At 45.7% G+C, this 8,211-nt stretch overlaps 1 long non-coding RNA gene across 1 annotated transcript; it reads left to right on the top strand.

The window, feature by feature from the left end:
• The first annotated feature begins 919 nt into the window (after positions 1 to 919).
• LOC144733354 (uncharacterized) lies at positions 920 to 3,971 on the top strand. The gene is made up of 3 exons (XR_013588345.1): positions 920 to 1,232; positions 1,961 to 2,100; positions 2,877 to 3,971. It is a non-coding gene; the product is annotated as an uncharacterized LOC144733354 (long non-coding RNA).
• The last annotated feature ends 4,240 nt before the right edge of the window (positions 3,972 to 8,211 follow it).

The raw sequence follows: 8,211 nt of genomic DNA, 5'->3' as shown, positions 1-8,211 counted from the left end.
AAATCTAAAGAAACCGACTACTTTTGTTTGGTCAACATGAAAATTAACAGCGACATCCACCTTACACCAAGACGCTCCATTATGTCTTCAACTCCCCCCCCCCTCCACCGCCATCTCATCCCATGAACCCCATGCCACCACAAATAGAGGCCGCCTTCCTCGTCAAATATTTCGAGCGTGCGTGTTGTGGTAGCAACAGTGGAGGGGGCGCAACTACGTTGTCATCTTCACCGTGCGAAAGTTGATGTGGCATTGCTTTTGTTGTTGTTGCTGCTGTTGTTGTTGTTTCTGAGCCTTGGGCATATATTCAAAATCTTATAAACGTCGATTTCTTCTTCTTCTTCTGATGCTCCGCGTGCCATTTTGGGTGAGCGGTTGAAGCTCCAGATTGTGCGCGGCATTTGAAGCAACGGTGGCGAGATGTTATCGCCCTGGCCTGGCATGCAAAGCCGGATTAAGGCACGGGGGCTTTAGGGGCTGCAGCCCAGGGGCCTCCACCAGCTGGATGGCCTCCAGAGATGAAGTGAACAGTTATTTCACTTGTGAATGCTACATTTTATTTGTTGTTAGCCTTGTAAAAATACATTTTATTTTTCTTTCACTTTGTTTTCCTTTTGAAAATATCACTGGGGGCCTCACAGTGCCTGTAACCCAGGGGCCTACAACAACTTAATTCAGCCCTGCTGGTATGCAGGAGCGCGTGAGTTCGATCCCAACCCTGACGCCTGCTGTATATTTGGAGTTTGCGTGTCTCTCTTCCCGTGGTCGCGTGGATTTTTTTTCTCTGGGTCCTCCGGTTTTCCCCCCTCCACATTTTGAAACATCACGCGTTTCGAGCATTCGGCTGCTATCAATTTCGACGCGATGGTAAGGCACTTCGCTGAGTGAATTATTCGTGACCAGGTCGCTTCTGAAAAAAAAAAGCTAATAGCTCAATGGGCTTTACCTGGTAAGATAAAAAAAAGTTTTTAGTTGTTTTAATCAAGCCCTGTCCGTCGCTGGCAAGTCGTCCCGTGCCCATCCTCCTTGGAGGAGTGGCTTTGAACTCAGGAGTTGCTGCTTGGATGACCTCGCCGGCAGGCATATCCTTTCGTGTGTTAATGGTCTGGGAAGATCCCTGGTTTCGCCGCGCTTTTTATTTAGCCCCCGAGCAACCAACACAAGCGGATATTTTATTTATACCTCTGTTTGCCCGCAGGCACCCTTTCAACACTTCCACACGAAGGGGGAAGGTAAAAGAAACAACACTTATACATCATTTATACGCACGGGGCAATCAAAGGGGATTCTACCTTTGTTACCTTTTAATGTGCTGCGTGCGTGTGTGCTACTGCCTGCACTTGTGTTTGTGACGGGATGTGTGTGTGTGTTAACTCAGCCTAAAATGAGTACTTGGTGCGGCGCGTAAACATCGCCACTAGGGAGACAAAGGCGGCCGGGCGTGGCGCTGGCCACCCACCTCCTCGTGTGCTGTTCCGGCCTTCATAGGTGCTCGCTAACAGCACTTGCTCCGACAGTCTGTTGAGGCTATACGGGGGATATTTGTCTTTGTTGGCACATTAGGGGGCACAGGGGGTGGGTGCATCGGCCAGCCATCTCAATCAGTCGACCCATGTCACCTGCTGGGTGTGTCCCGTGACCTCCTGCCAGCGGGCGTTCGACACTTCACGTGGCCTTAACGTGCCTGGCACAAGCGCAGTGGTGGCGTCACCGCCACTTAGTGGCGAGTGGCTGTTGTTGTGTGTGTCGTGTGTGCTGCGAGGGTGGCACAATGGTTAGCGCACTGCGTTACCCAGTTGTGCGAGTTGTATTCCTGTGCCATGGCCAACGTCGGTGGTGAGTGAACTGTGTTCTGGGCCTCTCTCAGTGGAGTATGTAAACATCAGTGCTGGGAAGACAAAGGTGGCTGGGCATGGAACTTTCCACACCCACCCCCATGTGTGCTGTGGTGTCTGTATAGGTGCTCACGAACAGCACTCGTCTCAGCAGTCCGTGTAGGCTATAGAGCAGTGGCTCTTAACCCGGGGTACACGCTGCACACCCTGGGAGTGCGAGATGCCCTTTCTGGGGGTGCGAGACGTGGCCAGATCATTTTAGAAGGTAAATAATCCAAAACACAAATTAAGCACTGGGCACGTATAAGTACAACTACTTTTATTTCATCAAACCCGTATGTATTTATTAACATTATACATTTTTGTAAGATTGAAAAGCACAGGGATGCAGGGCTGTAGCAAAGGTTAGGAACCACTGCTCGAGAGGGATCTTCGTCTCTGTGTCGGGAGAGAAAGTGCAGTGTGTGGCGCTCTGCGCGATGAACTCGTCGGCCAGAGTTCATTTCCCGCCCACGGATAACATCGGTGGTGAATAATATCAGAAACAGAACCCGTCCTGAGCCTCCCTTAGGTGAATTCAACCTTAAATGAGTTCAAAATGTGGTGTGTGCACATCAGCACGTGGCGCTGCCAACACCACCCACTCTTGCACCATACAATACCGTAATAGGTGCTCACTAATGGCACTTGACCGAAACACGATGAAGCTACACAGGGGATCTTTGTCTGAGGTTTCCAAACCTCTGCCAGCTCTTTTTTCAAATCTCTGGATCTGTCTCAAATAAAATAAAAACCCACAAATTCCTAAATTGGGTTTATGCATACAATGCATACGGCCCCCTATTGACAGTGTGTGCCCGCAGGGATAGCTGCCACTGGTGGTGCCTTTTTCACATGTGTTGAGATGAGGTGTTAAATGTAATGCAGCTCTGAAACCCCCCCCCTCCCCCAATGTACAGAGTGCACAAATCATTGTCATTGTTACTGAGCGCGATGCATGAACATTGTGCCTCTGCTTCTTGTTCCGTGTGGCTTGTGTAGACGGAGAGGCGACGGCTACAATTTCACATTCGGGTGGTCAAGCCCAGCCAACCACGTCAGGAGCAGCGGAGTGTTACCGCTGTGACATCTCCTTCGTTATTTGTCGATCGTTAAATTGTCGTACGGTCTGATCCGGATGACCACATTCATACTCTACTGGAGAGTTTTTAATTTTTCTTTGAATTTGTGCATCCGTCGTGGTTTGTGCGCTGAATGCAGTTGAGGGTGGACTGTGAAATATCGTGCCTGATGGAGGGAGACAAATGCATCTGGGTGCTGGCAACACTCACAATGCACACTGACTCACCGGTTGCCCTGCACGTGCTGAAAGAGGACGCTGCAAAGTGGCTGTGTGGCTAGGTGGGCTGACGTAAACTCAAAGGACATGCATTTATTTATCTACTGTATATATAGTAAATGCATCTGGTATTTTGACCGTGGGAAGTCGCGTGCAATAGCATTCGCTGAATAAATACTCACATTTAACATTCACACGGATAAACAGAGGAGCTTGTTTGTATGTATATGGAAATATGCTTCTGATTGTGTCCGTAAATTGTTGGCATTTTCCTTTTTTACGTTCTTGCCTTTAATGGTTACCGATCTTTCCTGTCATTTAGTTCAAATATTTCCAAAACAACATCAACTTCCTCTGCTAAATAAGTAATGTTTGCAGCTGGAAAATGCAAACAGTATTGTGACTCAGATGACCTCTACGAATCAGCTGTTTTGAATGTTAGCACCTCTATTCATACCTTTGTTTCGTGCACATTTATTATCTCACACTATACAAATACTGTATGTATTACGGATTGGTTTCATATTTTAGAATGTCAGATTTTCAGATTTTCTTTAGGACAAATTTTAAATCTATTTTCAGATGCTATGTGCATGATGTAATGCATTTCCGTGTCTCCTTCCTAACAGAACAATGTTGCAGCACGACTTTATGATTTGACTTTTAATACAAATTAATGTATTGAGTAATACTCTTTGATTAGTGAACAGTTTGCCTGTTAATTAACAGCCCACTAATCGGTAACTATTCAGAATGAAGAAAAAAACTGGTCATCAGAAATAAATGTTTAAAATAAATTCACATGAAGCCCGATGAAAATAATAATGATTTACATTTATAAAGCGCCCTTAAACAATCGTTCTCAGGGCGCTATGCATTGAAAGGCGGAAATAGTTTAACATCAACTGAGGAATGAAGGTGAAGTGAGGGAGACGTTTAAAAATTACGGGACCTCCCTTGCCTGTATCAAAGTATAATAATAGGTTTTTACCCTTTCTGGCAATAAAACACTTTGTGTCAAGATATAAAAACACCAAACTAAAACCTTTTTCAAGGAATTATTTCTGCATTAACCACATATACTTGTTCACCACAAGTATATACTTGTTCAACACAAGTATATGTCTTGATTGGAAGCTTTCGTGACTGCAGGAATCCATATTCTTTGGTTCTTTCGGTAAAGTCACGTCGGTAGAAAAATAAAATAAAATCTTATTTTTTGTTTTATTTTATTTTTCTACCTACGTGACTTTACCGAAAAAAACAAAGAGCACAAGCATATGTGGTTAATGCAGACATGATTCCTTGCAAAAAGTTTCAGTTTGGCGTTTTAACATCTTGACACAAACCGTTTTATTGCCAGAAAGGCTAAAACTTATTCTTAGACATTTGAAAATAACTAAAGAGAGAAATACATTTTAAACAAATACGTGCTTAGTCGAGGCAGGTGTAGTCTCCAACCCGTTATCCACTCACTCTACCTCTCTGGCCTTTCTATTTACGTGCCATGAAGAAGGGCCATTGCTCAAAACATTGTCAATTATATATATTATCGATTTTAAGGCCAGAGCATTACACTGGTCAAAAACAAACATTTTTTTCTGGCCTGGACTTTTGCAGCTGTTTTAGACTAATTTCAGGGTGCTAATTCCAAATCTGATCTCTAATTTGCTCTATCGCATCATTTTGTGCTATCGGCATACCCCATTTTCATTGATTTTACCCGAAATTAACTCTGTCATTTATGATTGCAAGCTGTTGTGAGTCAGTGACTGCTTTAGTGTTAAAATATGGTGCTGCATTTTTTAGGATAGTGTGTTTATAATATCATTTTATGTAGATATCCACATTTATTTAATATTTTTCTTCTGCAGTTTTTATTGAAAATGCAATATTAGATATCTCAAAAACCTGATGTGATAGACAAAAACTGATGCCAGATTTGGAATCAGCACCCCTAGATTACCTTAAACCCGTTGGAATACCTTATGCCAGAAAAAAGTGTGTTGACCAGTGTTATTGATGAATGGGGTTGAGTTTGCTGTGTGTGCTTGTGCACCGCTGCCAATCCAGCAGCATCACCAAATAATGTGTCGTAACCAAGGTGACTACGTTGATGTCACGTGAGGCCACTTTTGGCAGCAAATGTGTGGAAGTAACATCAAATTTAGTTACATCGCTTCCGATCGTTTAGATCAGTTATGAAACAAACACAAAGTATCATCGTCCAAAATGTGCTATCCAGGCCCTGTCTTTATTCTGAGTTAGTTTTATATCGTGAAGTTCAAGTTGATTTGAACAGCTATTAGATGCATTTTTTTTTTATTGCGACGCTTGATTTTGCCCAGGAAATACTCTCAAGGCTCCTTTTCAGGAGGGTGCTGCCACGTTTCGCAGTAGAGGAAGGAGGTGATGGTGGTGTTTTGCTGCGTGTAAACCAAATTGAGTAAATCGCAGGCAATCATTCAGCATTGGGATGTATGGCCAATACCAGTTACAATAGGTTTTATTGTAGTGTTTCATTATGGGAAGAAATCGACGAAAAATTCGGAGGGGGGAGGGACCATACCAATTCCACGCAGAAAGGCACACGAACCAGGCATCAAACCCAAGGGCCCTTCTTGCTGCGAGGCATGAATGTCACCACTGCGCCACTCTACCCTGCCGCCCAGTCAGAAGCAAAGTAACGTCGACCGCACCGCGCGTGAACACATTGAGTTTAAGCGGAGGGGCGATGTGCAAGCCAAGCGCCAGTGATCACGTTGCAAGCCGCGGTATATCACGGGCGCAGGGTGCACGCCAACCCGCTCAATGCACGAAGCCGCGAGGAAGGAGACGCGCGACACGACGCACGAAGCCGCGGCGGCGCCCGACAGAGCGAGCTCCGTGTCATTCATCGTGGCGCACACCTCCCGCGCTCCCCTGTGAAGTATCAGCGAAATCCGTCCGTTCACTTCTCGACCTAAAAAGCAACGAAGAGCAATATTTCGTGGCCTCGATCCCAGCTTAAAAATTCCATTTTTTGCTCCCACCGCCCTCCCCCTTCCCCCCCCCCTGGGATTTGTCAAAGGGATTCAAAAGATATTGTGGATAAAGACACACACACACGCACGCGGGTGCTACAGATATAGAGAGACCTCTCTGAACCCAACCTCTGAGGGTCTGACCCCTAAAATTACTTCTGTGGATATCGTGGTCTCGGGCAATGCATGGGGGTGTGTTTGGCCTGGCAGCATAGAAGATAACGCGAGAATATCGACATGCAGAATTATGCCAGTTAAATAAATGCTGATATTCAGTACTCTCGCATGTAGGTGTGGATTCTATTCTATTTCGCATTCATATAGTGCCCTTTCCAGGGCGACGATGCAATCCGACGGCGTTCAGTGAGGAAGGCGATGGAATGGATGGAGGGACAGGGGCTGGTAATGGAGCTGATGTTGCAGGGTAGGTAAGACAGAATAAGGTGGAATGTGATGGTGAGTGAGGGTGTCTGATGGGTGCAATATGTTAATGCTATTCATGAAAGTATTTCTCAACAACAAAGTGTTGTATTCTATGTGTGTCAATGGTAGACTACAGTGATGAGCGGTAGTGCCGTGGTTAGTTCGCTGTGCTACGAACCCGGTGACCCGAGTTCGATTCCCACTCACGGCCAAAAGCCAGTAGCGATTATTTCAATCGGTCCTGAACCTCCCTTATGTCGGCTCAACCTCAAGTGAGTACCTGTTGCTGCGTGTAAACATCGTCACAAGGGAGACCAAGGCGGCCGGGCGTGGTGTTGGCCACCCACCCCCTCGTGTGCCACAGTGCCGACCTTTCATAGGTGATCGCTAACAGAAATTGCCCCACCAGTCTGTTAAAGGATATACTGGGGAACTTTGTCTTTGACATTTGATTTGGAGCTTTCGTGACTGTTTTGGCTCTTTGGAAGAATGTTAATAAACCAGGTAGGGTGTTGACTGTTATGTTAGCCGACTCTCTGTGTTGTATTGCATTACATTTCTAAGTTTACTAGGTTCGTTTTTTTCTCATTCATTCGTACCTGATGATTGCTGGTGTTGCAATCGAAACGTCGTATTCTAGTATTTAATTCATTTTCTTTCTACGCGACTTTACCGAAAGAACCAAAAAGTTTGTCTTTGACAGTTGGATAAAAACTATCAAGCGTGATGATTAACGAGGGAATTTTGACTGAAAGACACAGGCCAGGGCTCTTCGGTAACATTGTCGGCGCATTGACAAAGCCCACAACTGGTCATTGGCAATGTATCTTTGAACGTTGTGTTTACTTGCGACCAGCATGCTGGCCGTTGCCGACTGGTCGCGTAGGGATGCCCGTCATGTCCACGAGCGAAGTTAGCATATGCTGCGTTTTAATGAACTAATGCATCATCACCGCCACTATCATCATTAGCTCATCGTCGCGCCTATAGGCTGCCTGAGGCGAACTTCCGAGTGATCAACTCAACTGGATTTTCCCCACTGAGGGCCTTCTCACAAGGTCACTTGGAAACAGATCTGAGCTTCTAAAGCCCAACTCATCTATTGCATTTGCATTGGCACAGCTGCTCTGTTTTCCATACCGTTGCTTTTTTTACGACCGTCCATTTTTCTTCCATCGGCACTTCACTCATAACGTCGTGCAAAAGGTGATTGCACGCAGGCTGGTGTTGTAACGATTCAATGTGTCTTCGTGAAACATCTTTGGGAGCAGCAACTAACACTGCCATTCAGCAGCAGCAGCAACAACCAACCGCCTCTCTCTCCCAACTATCACGAGTGCGCGCTACTCAACTTGAGCCCCCGTCGACGTCACGTGCACATGCGGATTTTCTTCGCAATTAAAACTCAATTCTACTCATTCACGTGACTTGTGCATTTTCATTCATTCGCGCTTGCACGCCACTGCCAGTAAAAGTCCCCGAATGAAGTCATTTTGTTTTTGTTTTACGGTACGTGAAAATAGTCAGCACGTACGCAGCGTAGCGCCGAGCCTCTGGGCGACGCTTCACGCGTGCGTTAGCCAACAAAACA

Source organism: Lampetra planeri, chromosome 46 (genome assembly GCF_965212315.1).
Source record: "Lampetra planeri chromosome 46, kcLamPlan1.2.h2, whole genome shotgun sequence".
In the NCBI taxonomy this organism is placed as follows: domain Eukaryota; kingdom Metazoa; phylum Chordata; class Hyperoartia; order Petromyzontiformes; family Petromyzontidae; genus Lampetra; species Lampetra planeri.
Note: the sequence above shows the minus strand (reverse complement) of the source record. Positions and strands in the feature narration are given on the sequence as shown.